At 40.4% G+C, this 13,698-nt stretch overlaps 1 protein-coding gene across 5 annotated transcripts in view; it reads left to right on the top strand.

Annotated features, from left to right (window-relative positions):
- The window catches only part of esrrga (estrogen-related receptor gamma a), a 225,451-nt gene that overhangs the window by 58,631 nt on the left and 153,122 nt on the right, over window positions 1-13,698 (top strand). For 4 of the 5 annotated variants that reach the window (XM_028565189.1, XM_028565429.1, XM_028565268.1 and 1 more), the window contains exon 1: window positions 12,953-13,494. The exons of the other annotated variant lie outside the window; for it this stretch is intronic. The gene's annotated coding sequence lies outside the window, so the exon portion shown is untranslated. Of the gene's footprint in view, window positions 1-12,952; window positions 13,495-13,698 lie in introns of those variants that run through there. 5 annotated transcript variants of the gene reach the window in all.

Genomic DNA, 13,698 nt, shown 5'->3' with positions numbered 1-13,698 from the left:
TAATGCTTTAATAAGACTTTATGAAAACGTTTGAAAGCTACATCCAGAGCCACAGAGCATATTATACAAGCTAAGTACGGTTTGTGAGTAAACCGAACTTCATGTGTGCAATTTGTGGCGTGCCCCTTTAATTGTCCAAGAGAGTCTTTGCTTCAGCAGCATTGTGTTTCTTAAGATCTTTTTTTGACTTGACAAAAGATGTTAATAGGTTTTATACAATGTTGTTAAATGTAAATAGCTAAACTAACTCAGACACAATGTGTTCTTTACAGCCAGCTATAGCTCAAGCATTTTCCACAGAAAGATTTCTCCTTTCTCCTTGTGTCTTCTTCCCTGCTCTCTTTGTCTTTTCTCTGTACTTCTCTCCTCTTCTGCCTCTCATCCATTTCCACCATCCTCACCCTGCCCTTTTCTCTCTCTTTCACCATCCACTTCTCTTCCTCTCTCCTCCTCCACTCTCATCTTTAGTGCTCCTCTGTCCTCTTCCCTCCTTCATTTATAGGCTTTGCATTGCAAGTCTACGAGATACTGAGCAGATCAATGCCTATAGATTGGCTCATTGGAAGCCATTAGTTATGGGTTTTTATAAAGCTAGTCATTATTGTGCTTAATCTTGCAGAAAATTAAATTTAGAGTTGTGTACAGTGTTTTGGTTAAAAGTTGTTGATTTCTTTCCCCCTCTCACTCACTTACCAGCTGCTATTTTTCTTGCATTTTTTGCATTTATTACTGTGTGTGTGTGTTTATGTGCGCACATGTTTAAGCCACTAAATATGAATGACAACCTGCTGAAAGTACAAACACACACACACACACACACACACACACACACACACACAAACACAAACACAGAGGTGCATTAGTGTCATTGTTAATAAACCATCATGCACCCTGGTCATGCCAAAAAACCCTTCAAGAAAACTGCCCATACAACAACATGGCTTGGCCACAGTACTGCACACGTACTGCAGTTTTTTTCTCGGTGTTGGCAAATTCCTCTATTGTCAGAGTGTCTGTATTCAGTGGCTTTAATAACTTAAAAGTGATGGTGGTGTCATTTTTTTCCCCTGCCACTTTGCTTTTGTTTATCAAATAGTGTTGTGAGTTTGTCCTGGTCCAGCTTTAATTTTCAGAATTGGTCATGAACTCTTGGACACTCTTCACTCCCTTTTTTTAAAACTCTGCCCTTCCAGACTTCCCCCCACCCCATTACATTTTTGTGCCTCTTCATTTTTTCCTCATCTCCCAGTTGCACAATACCAGCAACCCCAAACCCATTACCACAGATGTGAATACACATTTAAGCTACTTGGACAAAATATAGTATTTATTGTGCAAATAAATCTGTCAAATTAATTAATTCATTAAAAAAGATTGTTGTCTTTCCATCCCTTTATACCTTTTTGCTTTTGGTTTCTCCTCGTCACACCCAAAACTTCCTTTTCTTCACCCTTTCTCTTCCATTTTTCTCATTGATCCCTAATTCCCCATTCTTTTAACCTTCTCCCTCTTGTCTCTCATCACTCTTTCCCTCAGTGTTTCCCTCCCTGTCCCTGTTCCAATCCTCCCACCCCTCTCTTTTACCCTTTTTAACCCCTCTACCTGCTCACCCCACCTGCATCATTGTTCTTCCCCTCCTTCTATCAGTCCTTTTCCTTCACTTTTCTCCTGTTTCCCTTTCTTCTGTCCTTAACATCCCTCATGTCTCCCCTCTTGTCACTCTATCCCCATCCCTAGTCCTCTTGTCTCCCTGTCCCGAATCCCTCTTTGCTCCCCAACACCCACATCCTCTCTAACTAAACAATAGATGCCTTGAGCTCTGAAAGATTGCTACCCATCCCACCCCAACACCATCAACACTATACCCACCCTCCTCCTCTCCCACCCCATGATGATATGCAGAGTAGGGCAGCAGCCTTCTTTTGTTTAGCTTAGCGCAAATGAAAATTGCTAATCAATTTTTACCCCCTCTTATTTCATGCCGTGTAGTTCCTGCCCCTCCCCTGCCAGCTGTCATTGTGTGGTTGTGGCGCAGGGCTGAAAGCTTCATTAGCAGGAGGACAGCATGTTTTGCCCCTCAGCACTGTATTCATGGAATTACTAAAGATAGCTGGGACGTTGCTTGGTGTTACTTATAGAATTAGCGCAAATAGATATTTCCTTCTGTCTCATGCTCATCTTTTTTGTCAAAAGCACAGCACAGAATTTTGATCATGGATTTATGATTATAATATATGATTATTAAGGCATCACATAAATACGCTCAAGTGAAGTTTAGTTAAGATGTTTTTTGCACTCTAGCCATGTCCTTCATAGCGCTACTTTAACTAAACATGCCAAATAACCAAAAATGCTACCTTGAAGTGTAGTCCCTTTCTATCCATTTCCATTCTGTGGCTATAATACAATATCACACTAGCAGATTAGTTCAAGGAGAGCTCAAGCCTCATATATATGTTCCAACTCGGTTTACTTTCGGTTTATAACTCAGTGTGTATGTTTTTACTTTAGGTTTTCTGCATGTTCTTACTTTAAGCAACATCAAAGTCAAGTTTGCATTGTCTGATTCTTATAATATAATGCTGTGAAGAATCATCCTGCAATACACAGTGCAGTCAAGACTGGGTGTGATACTGTATGTCAGCAGCATGTACTGTATGTGACTTACATGAGACCTCAACTCGACTATCCATACTGGCTTCATTTCAGCATTTTAACATGTTAAATCAAGCCAATCATGAGCAGCCAAATAATTCTCAAATTTTAGTTCACTACTCTCTTTGTCTCTGTGCTGCCTACTAGAGTACTGAACTATAGAGCAAAAATGTAAAAATATCCAGAAAATGTATGCCTTTTTATTGGGCCTTGCCCAGCAGAAATTGCTAGTATGGGTATCCTTGCTACAGTATACACAAACTATGCAGCCACGTAGGGTACACGTCCAGTCATGTAATGACGTTTATTTTATTTTTCCCCAGGATGGTGATTGGCAACATCTATAAAGTTAGACAAAGGTGACCTTGTTTTCCTAGTGGAATATATAAATCCCCATAGGGCAGGAGGACCTACGTGACCATGACCAAAAGAAGCAAAACATAATGTAAGGTGCATTCTTTGGAAGAAAATTAGCACACCTTGCCTCTTGCCTAACAACAACCTATGAAGCTAATCAGTTACCTTGCACGGCAGCTGGATTCTCGTGATATCACAAGATCACGCGAGAATTGCGGGATCATGTATCACACGATAATCCATCTTGTCAGGCTCCAACCTAATGCGTTTGTGTCTGAACCAGGCCCCCAGGAAGGTGCTAGGCTTAGAAGTAAATTGAACATAATGGCCAAACGGTGGAACTGCCCAAAAAATACTTTCCCCCATAGACTTACATGGTAAAACAGATGTCTGTAAATCAGTGGATACATTTTTGTGAGCGTCACAACACCCGCAAGTTTCACTATCAACATTTGGAAAGTCTAGAAGAGCCGCACAATTAAATCATTTAATCCCCTTTCAAGTTAATGGAACGCTAAACCGGAGGTAGTCAGCTCGGCTAGCGGAAGTCTCTAGTGCCCCTGCTCTATGGGCTGCATAATGCGGAAACAGAGCAGACGATCCGGGTATTTTTTGGCTCCATGAAGGCTTCATGCGCCACTAAGCAACCCTCAGAGGAATGAACGGGGCTCCGCCTTGAACGCTGTATCCAGGTCTCCATGGTCTGAACTACCAGCTTACCGCTCCAATCAGCGTCCCGTGAGGAGCTACTGGAAGCTATGGCCATGATTTAGTGTGTGTGACGGCCGCGGCTGTGCGTTCAAAACAACAATGGCGCAAATGATAGACAGATGGCTCGTCCAATCACCTGCCAGGTATTTTTTTGAAAGTGCCTGTCCTTTCCCAAACAGTTTCCAATGACGGCTTCTCAAATGGTTCTGTGTTAACAAACCATCTGGCTCGTCAGGTTAGCGAGTCAGCCCATGTTTGTAATATACAATCAAAAAACATGGAACACTGTCTGTCGTGTTTACAGGTTTCCAGTAGACTAACTAAGCTTACAACATTTTCACTGACACTCTGGAAATCTCAGTAACTGCAATAAATAGTCCCTTTTACCTTGGCTGAACGTCTATCACTTAACACAGTGACACTCATAACAAAGAAGCTAAACACTAACATGTCATTCAGTCCGTTACAATATTAAGGATAAGCATGTTACCTGAATAATGATTCTGAATATGTTTCCATGTAAATACACTCATTATTAGCACAACATTATTTAGAGGAAGCCATGGCAAAGAATGTTGCTTCCTGGCCGCTGGTGACCGAGCACTTCCAGCAGTGCTGACGTTCGCCTCCTCTGCATCAGAGTAGGTAAGCTAGATGCAGCTAATGTAGGCATAAAGTGCACAAGTCATAGTTCACAGAATGGCCAGTGGTAATGGGATGGAATAAGAGAGAGAGAGAGAGAGAGAGAGAGAGAGAGAGAGAGAGAACTCTCCTTTCTCTTCCACTCTGTACTCAGCTACCAGACCACCTGCCTTTTGGTGAAAACAGAAATGGTAAAAAAGAGAGATTACAGAAAACTGTCCAACCCTTCATACTCAGAGTTGTTTTTGTTTGTGTGTGTATGTGTGTGCATTCTGCCCTAGTTTGAGCTGTTTGTCTGTTTGAAACTGATAATCACAGGCTCTTCTGTCTACTATAAGAAACAGTTACCTCCACTCTGTGAGAGAATATTTTCCACAACCACCTGCCAAACTCAAATCAACTTAAAGCTTTAGTGCGTAACTTTCTTATATTAATAAACGTCCGTTACATTCAAGCCATTGACAAGTTGCTACAAAGCTAATTAAGACTCAGAATCTAAGACTTAAGAATCAGTTCCACACAACTCAGTATGGCTATGTTCAGAAGATTTTGTCGCCTGGCAATTTTTGCATGCAGAATCTCGAGTGAAGATAACGGCCTCTTTAAGTCCATCATGTTTTTTTAATCCTCCGTGTCCTCCTTGGCTACTAGCAATTCCGTGGGGGAGGGGTGGGGGCTGTGCGCAATCACTAAATGCTTGTATCATGTGGACGCGCTGACAGTTTTGTTGTCATTACTTAGAATTCCTCATGGGGGCGACAGAAACTACGCACTATAGCTTTAACACTTAACTTATTTTCTCACATACATACAACCCCATATCAAGTTAACGGATATGTTTTGATTCTAAACGTCTTGTTGTAATTTTGGTCATCACTCATTATTGGTTAAAATAACATTAAGTGTTGGCTTTAATTTCAGTCAGTCAGTGGTGTAAGTTAAAGGGCTGACTAGTCACTGCTCATTTGGTTTGCCATGTGTCCAAGTTTGTGAATTAAGTGTCATCATTACCAGTTGGGATGATGCCAAAACTAAAAAAACAAGACTCAAATGGCACTCCTATTTCATATCCAGTTCTGTGTTAAAGGCATGGGCCTAAAATCTTGATACAACTGTGTAAAAAATTTAAGAAATTGTACTGATTGAAAGTACAGATTCCCAAGCTGTTCTTTTTCTTTAGCAATTTAGGATGAGATCACTGACACATCACAGCGATAATAACTTTTAACACATTTATCAGCACTTATTTATTCATTTATTTCATAAAAAACTTTGACAAACTATATACATTTTTTTTCACATGCTATGAGGCATACATTACATCTTTCTTTGTCTATTCTCTTTCCTTTTGATCCATCATTCTGATTTCAACCACAACCTCAATTTTTATATAACACTATATCAAAATATTGCTGCTCTCTCTCTCTCTCTCTCTCTCTCTCTCTCTCCACCACCATCTTGTTCTTGACCCTAAGATAGTTGGTGTCAGGATTGTCCTCTCTCTCTCTCTCTCTCTCTTTCTCTCTGCTTGTTGATCATAGTTTTCCATCTCCTTCTATTAATAGCCAGGGGATCTGTTTGTCACCCCACTTTACGGTGTCTAGTTGCCTCTTGGGTGCTATGAATAACACCAGTGAATATAAATATATTGATACTTTTAATCTGGTGTTAAGAAGACATGACTTAATTTAATCAGGCCCCCTTTTAAATGTCTTGGTCACAGGGACCAAAGTGGCTGTCTGGTTTATGTGTGTACTTATTTTTCGAGTGTGTGAGTGCACGTGTGTGTGTGCATGTGTGGCAGTGTGTACATGATAACCTAAGGCACTGATGGTCGCTCGTGGCTTTTCTCCTTCGATGAGTATCATGTATCAGCCATAGTATTTTCATTGAAACCAGATCATACCACCAATCACATGTATTGCTGTAACATATAAGTACCTGTGTTAAGTACAGATCTGACATAGAACATAAATGGGTAGAATGGGCATTAAGTAAGGTCATCGAGTCATTGAATCATGATACATATAGATACATATATATTTTTATATTTTATTATACTATATATCTAATATCTGGTATCAGGACAACAACCTATTCATGAATGCCAGCAAGACTAAAGAGATGATAGTGGACCTTTGGTAGAAGCAGGGAAAGAACTATACCCCCCTTACAGTAATACCAACAGTATTGACTCAATGGTGAGAAAGGCAAGGCTGAGGCTGTTTCACCTCAGACATCGGAGGAAATTCCGGGTATCCCCTCAAATACTAAGAAATTTATACTCCTGCATCATTGAGAGCGTCCTGACGAGGAACATCACTGCCTGGTACGGAAACAGCACTGAACAGGACCGCAAGGCCCTGCAAAGAGTGGTTCGCTCGGCTGAAAATACAATAGGCGGTGCACTACCCTGCCAAAAGGATGTTTGCACTTTTTGGAGCGCTAAAGGAGGAAATCATAAAAAGATCCAAACCACCCAGGTAACAGCCTTTTCTCCCTGTTGAGATTGGGCAGAAGGTACCGGATACAAGAGGCCAGCACCAAGAGGCTTAGGAGGAGCCTCTAACCTCCGGTCTCTAGGATCCTAAATGAGGACACTGACTAAGACTTCCCCCACTAACTTGTGATTTGCTATTTGCCAATGTGCGTTTACATTGTTGCAGAACAGACTAATTTATAGATTGAGAAACTTCCAGACACCGAAAGAGGTTTAAACAGAAACAGGGAGAGAATAAACACCGTACTGTTTTTTTTAATTTTATATGTTACAGACAGGTCATACTATCGATCTCCCTGTGTGTGTGTGTGTGTGTGTGTGTGTGTGTGTGTGTGTGTGTGTGTGTGTGTGTGTGTGTGTGTGTGTGTGTGTGTGTGTGTGTGTGTGTGTGTGTGTGGGTTGGTGCTGCAGTGTGGTTTGAGCCCAGTGGAAAAGCAGGAAGAGTTGCTAATCCGCGTGGCTGGCCGGGCAGAAAGGCCATTCATATTTATAGCTGACTGAATCACATTCTGTCATACAGATGTCCAATACTGAGAGCAGGAACTAGAATAACTCAGAACAAGATCGAAATATGGGTCTAAAGGAAACTCAGACCAGAGTCACATTCATAGCCTGCTGAGTCACTCTTAGATACAGATGACACTATGACTAAAAAGAAGAAAAACTCTACAATTAGACCTGAATATGGTTAAAACCAGGACAATAATCTGCTGACTCGTCATCAAATCCCTCTTGAAATAGGTAGCAACCATTGACTGCTGGGAAATATGAAGAACGTCTTTATGATGGCAAATAGAACATTTTGAAGTTTGAAACTTTGACTGAAAGTGGGAAACTGGTGGTAGGCTAAGTATGGACTAAAGACCCCTGTCAACCAAACAGCATGCTTCTAAACATACTTTTCTTTAAACAGTAGTTTTCAAAATGACTGATCATGGCACCCATTACGCAAAATTAAATTAAGTGTTGATACCCCAATTTGTTGTAAATATAGTCATTCACTATGTAGTTTTAAAGTGATGTTGGAACTTTTTAGTAGATTTCATAACAGCCAAAATGTACTTTAAGCAATCATTGTAAAAAAATTGCTATTACAGGAACTGCAGCTTAAAGTCGTTTTCAAATTGGCTGAGCCACGGTGGATGCTGTGTTGTAGGAATATGAGTGATTGTGGACACAGGCCACTTTGAGGCTAATGTTCCCCAAATGAATTGGAAGGCTATGTTTATTGACAACGTGCCATTGATGGTCACTACCCAGCCTCAGAAAGGTTAAGGGATATATTTAGCCTGCTGCATAACAGTCATCCAGAGGTAAGACAGGAATAACTAGATCTGGACAGCAATAGAGGGTCTAAAAGTGAACTGAGGCTGTGAGTGGTTATTTATAGTGTCCTGGGTCACATTCTGTCATACACACATCTACGCTAAATCATCAGAAATCCTGGGAGAAAAGGACGAAATATGAGTTAAAATGTAAAGAAAACTTGTGTACACATCTTTATGACCTTATAACACATAGGGTCACATATTTGATTGTTTATTATGTAAGGTGTGTGTGTGTGTGTGTGTGTGTGTGTGTGTGTGTGTGTGTGTGTGTGTGTGTGTTGTCTGCCATGATATTAGTCAGATGAGGTATTTTTGGAGAACAGACTGTTCTCGCTCTGTGTGACTCCAGTCAGCGTGCCATTTTCATGAATCATATCACTGACCGAGATACGCCTTCGTTTCTGCACATACTCACATAGAGATATACAAATACTCACACACATAAAAAAGAAGTACTTGTGGGCAGATGTTCAGAGAAGGCAACTTTCTCCTCCCAGGAAGGGTTCACTTGGGAAGCAGTAGAAGCAGCCGCAGTGTTGTACTATACTCTATGTCTCTAAAAATGTCAAGGTTAAAAAAATAGTGGTGATGTGTGCTAATGTGTGATAACAAAATTATTCATACTTCCCTGAGACATCTTTGAAAAAAACATCTTTTTATGCATCACAATCCACTGAAATTACAGTAAAGGGAAAGTCCACCGAAAATGTGTAATATTCTTTTAGTCATCTGCAGTCAACTTGAATTTATGTTACATGGACTCCAATGGTGAATTGTTTTTTACTCTATCATTATATCTAATTTGGGAGAGAATATTATGCAGTACACATCTTTTTAAGTTTGTATGTACAGTACATTTACATTATGTTCCTATACATCAGTATGTATACAAACCCTGCAGGTCTAAATTTGCATAATATTTAGTGTGTGTGTGTGTATGTGTGTCTTTGTATGAGCTAGATCTATGGTGGAGAGTTCTAGTTTCTAAGCTGTAATTAGTTAGCTGGAAGAGACCACCATAAGCATCAAAACTGATGGAAAAAGAGGTCCAGTGGAATACTTCACACACAAACACACACACACACACCAGCACTACTACCACTTCCACAAATAGACATCAAACACTGATGCTAAAAGAAGAGCAATAAAAACTGGAAATTATTGGATAATACAATAATTGCCGTGTCATTTACATTATTAAATAGTGTAAATAGGTTAATAAAAAGCGCCAAGCTGAGCGGTTGAATAGGATTAAAAGCCGTAACAATACCCTTGAGGAACAACAAAAACATTCAATCTCTTTTTATCTTATTGTGTTTGTCAAAGTTAATTCATATGATTGCGGGTAATGCAGTTACATGTTGGAATAAAAGCCAGTAATCCACAGAGACTGGTTGAGACTGGATATTTATTGTATTGTATTTGACAAATGTGATTTACATCAATAGAAGGCACTAAGTCAAGCGGTTCAAGAGGATAACTGCTAACAATACTCTAGAGAAAGAGTCATACATCGCTTCAGTTTGTATTTATCTGTCATCTGCATTGGCGGGGCCTCTAGAGAGAAGGAAATACACATGCACTTCTAGTGTATACAGAAAGCACACACACATACAGACCAATGCTGATATATACATGCAGCACAAACATACAGTATACACACACCCTCAGACTATCTCAGCAGTTACAGTTCACATCTACAATTATTTCATGTGTACAGTATGTATGTGTGTGCGTGTGTGTGTGTGTGTGTGTGTGTGTGTGTGTGTGTGTCCCTACTCTCTCCCTTGAGTACTCTCACCTCCTCAACCTGTCTCAACCTTTCCACCTCTGCACATTCCCCTTCTGACTGAAACTAGGTCTCCCTCTTCTTTATTTTTTCTCTCTTTCACCTATTACTCTGTCTCTTGCTCTGTTCTTTCCACTTCTTTTTGTTATATAGATATTCTCTCTCTTCCTCTGTATGGAGATACCCCCCTCACAGCACCCCCGGTAACCCTGTCCATGACCACTGACCTCAGGGGTAAATGCAAGGTCCCACCTCACCAGGAAATAAAGACATTAGCTTCCTCCCGCTGTCTGACCCCGCTCACCTCCCCCGTCTTCCCTCACCCCTTTCCTCCACATCCCTCTCCCTAAATCCCCTTTGTACCACCTCCTGTTCTGTTTTCTTTTCCCTCCCTTCAGCCACTTCACTCTCTCAACACTGTTTTGTCATTGTGACTCCTGCTCTCTTTTTTTACTTGTCCCATCATATTTTGCCACGCAGAAATTCAGTTACAAGTTTTTTTCCCCCACTATCATTATACTGTTTTTATTTAAATTTCACCAACCAAAGTCATGCTCAAATCAAACCCACCACCACCCCACACCACGCTCCACATACACTGACTTGCTTCAAAAACCGGATTAGTTTTGTGCTCTCTCCTGAGAATCTCTCTTACGCTTCCTTTCTCTGCTACTAGTCAATGACTTTATTGGCAAACACCGGTGCTAAATCAGGACTCACATTATCCAGTATGGAGGGTTTACGATAGAAACAGGACGTTGTATTAACCTTTGGATGTGTATGTTGTCCTCGCTGTAATGTTCTCTAAGGATCTGTGTTACTGTAAAACTGGATTATTTCAGAGACAGAGAGAGAGAGAGAGAGAGAGAGAGAGAGATTCTTTTTTCAGCACACTTTCTGCTGAAATCTTACTCAGACTTCTCTGCATTCTTCTTACCAAAGAGCTGAAGAATAGGTTTTATGTCACATGTCTCATCATCCTCTTTATCAGCAGATGCTAATGACTAATGCTCTTGGGTATTATCATTTTTCTTATAGCCAAAATGACCAATGCAATGACTTATCTGTCTCGATAATATTAGGACAAGAGAGATTAAAGCCTCAGTTTTCGGACTTCTAACTTGAGAAACTTGTTCATGTCTCAAAATCTAGACTGAACTGTACCAGATAATAAGGGCAACATATTCAAATTCTGTTTAACTTAAGAACGGAACTCTGCTTTAATGTCTGACTCATGGAGTCTGTATATCTAACAACAAACTCTAAATGAGTTGGAAAGGAGGGCAGAATATTCCCATGAAATACACTTTGAAAAGAAAAAGTGTTTGCATACAGTTTGGTGAGGTGGCTTGTCTTTTGGGTGTGTGGTTGGGGGTATATCTTTGTATCTTCTTGTGTCTGCTTGCGTATGAGCTACCATGGTTTTGTGCTTCTTTGCATGTGAGTCTGCATCGTTAGTGTGTTGGTTTTTCATCCACAGAGTGAAACAGAAAAGTGTTCCCATGAGATTACTCTCCTTCTCTCCCTCACTCCCTTGTTCCCGAGAGTAGGAGAGAGGGAGAAAACATTTGTCTGGTGCAGTTGTTCACAGCAGTAATACAAGTCAGGCATGTCACCTGTGTGTAGCGCTTTGCTTTATGCATATTCATAACTTTTTCCCATCTCAGGATATAGAGCACAAACAGACAGAAACAGCGTACATACCTCATCTCGTCTCTCACTTCTACTCCTCTCTAGTCTAAATCCCGCTCACTTCCCTCTAAGATGTTTGTTTGAACTTTACAGAAAAAAGAAATATTTAATTTTGCTACTGCAGGAAAGTAAGTAAATGCTGGGCAGTGAGTAAAAAGAGAAAAAATATAGTTAAGCTAAATAGATTTTTTTTTTATTGCCAAAATGGTTATAGCTTATTGTTTAAACAATGACATATAGTGTTATAGCTTAATGTTACAAGAGTCAGAGCATCAGAAAGTGCATAGGCCCACACCTTCTCACTAAAACACATCGCCCACTCACAATTGCATAGACTAAAAGTAGTTTATTTCTGGTCCCCTTCAGTCACATATTTTTATGCAGCTAGTAATGCTTTGGCGATTTTGCCCTTGGCCTATTGTCTTTGTAAAGCTCCAAACAGTCACTATGGCTTGTGCCTTCTGGCAGCTATGAAACCCAAATTTCACATTTAAAATGTTTGTTTTTTTCTAACAAAAGCTGCAGTCCAGCGAGCTTGTGGTGCATCTTATATGTGTTTCTCCCAGGCGGTGTAAAGATAAAATGCTGTTTAAAAGCCCAGAAGACATGTCAGCTAAAATAGATCATAGTGCAATGTATCCATGCGCCATATTGGCAATTTCAGGAGGATGAACTAATGTGTCAAGAGAGCTTCGTATTGGACACTTGCATAGGCCTACCCTTCTTCAGAGTTGGGCAAAAATATAAAGCAGTAAGTGTTAGGCATACTTCTAAAATTGCTATATTTATGCCAGTCTTAACTTTTAAAGCATTCATTTAAAAGCTAAGTCTTTGAATGCATTGATATCCTTAACTCTAACGTCCAACCACCTATCCATATCTTCTCACGGGAGTTTTTACGCTAAACATGCTGCTGTCATTTTAACAAAAAAATATAATATTTAGGCTACTTTGTCAAGTAGGCCTAGCAATTATCATTAAATTGTTTCTTCCACATTTTAATTGAGATTCCTAGTGAAACAACGCCCCTGTAGAGTGCTTGTTAGACGACATCTACCGAGGGAAGGACAGGTGAAAAAGGTTCTGGCATACCACTGCAAAACTATAATTGGTGTGTAGGCTACTGTGGGGGGAAGAAAAACGTGAAACTAGAAAACTAAGCAAAATCGTTTAACCAGAGACGGTTAGAGGATCTTTGTTTTAACTAAAGAGTCTTTCAAACCGCCGCGCGGTAATTTTCCGCCTCCAATTTAATAAGGGGAAGGCGGTAGAGGGGAAGCGGTTCTGAGCACGGCGGTAGGGTATGAAGCGGTTTCCGACCAACGCTCACAGACTTTGTTTTGAGTCTGCAGAGTTCACCGTACCGCGCTGAACTTCTGGCGGTAACCGCCGGGCGACAGGTAGCTACCAAAACGCTTAGCTTTTTTTTTGGCTCTTGCAGATACAAGGTTGTCAGGGCGGTTGCCGCGCTGCGGTGTGAAACCATCTTAAATGAAAGAATCGGGAAAGTTAGCAAGTCTTTTAGTATAGTCCCAGCTAGCATTAGCCTACTTTATATCAGCTAGCTAGCTAGCTAACGTTGCCTATACAAAACTACTTAGCTAGCTAGCAGAGATGGAAGGCGGACACCGGAAACGTTGGTGAAAAACAAAAAACTGCTCAGAATTTATTGGCCTAAAATTGGCTGAAAATACAATCTAATGGGACGTTACTCCAAGACTGGATAGTAGAATATAAGAGAAACTTGGCCATGGAATATCACGTTGTTATTGGCCACGTTGCTGTCTTGAAGGACAGTGGTCTGCGGATACCAGTAGATGGTAAGTAGCCTACAATAAAACCTTATTTATCTCTTTATCTTGGCATAATTTATTCTTTCGATGTGTTGTTGTATTTTAAAGCACTTTGTTTAAGGACTTTCTACATACATTATTATTTCAGTTATTTGTTATTAGCCGTTACTCGTGGCAAAATACCCCGCCGCTGTCTATACAAACATGTTGTTGATGGGGCTTTGATATTGC

The sequence above is a fragment of the Perca flavescens genome, chromosome 1, assembly GCF_004354835.1.
Source record: "Perca flavescens isolate YP-PL-M2 chromosome 1, PFLA_1.0, whole genome shotgun sequence".
NCBI classification, from domain to species: domain Eukaryota; kingdom Metazoa; phylum Chordata; class Actinopteri; order Perciformes; family Percidae; genus Perca; species Perca flavescens.
Note: the sequence above shows the minus strand (reverse complement) of the source record. Positions and strands in the feature narration are given on the sequence as shown.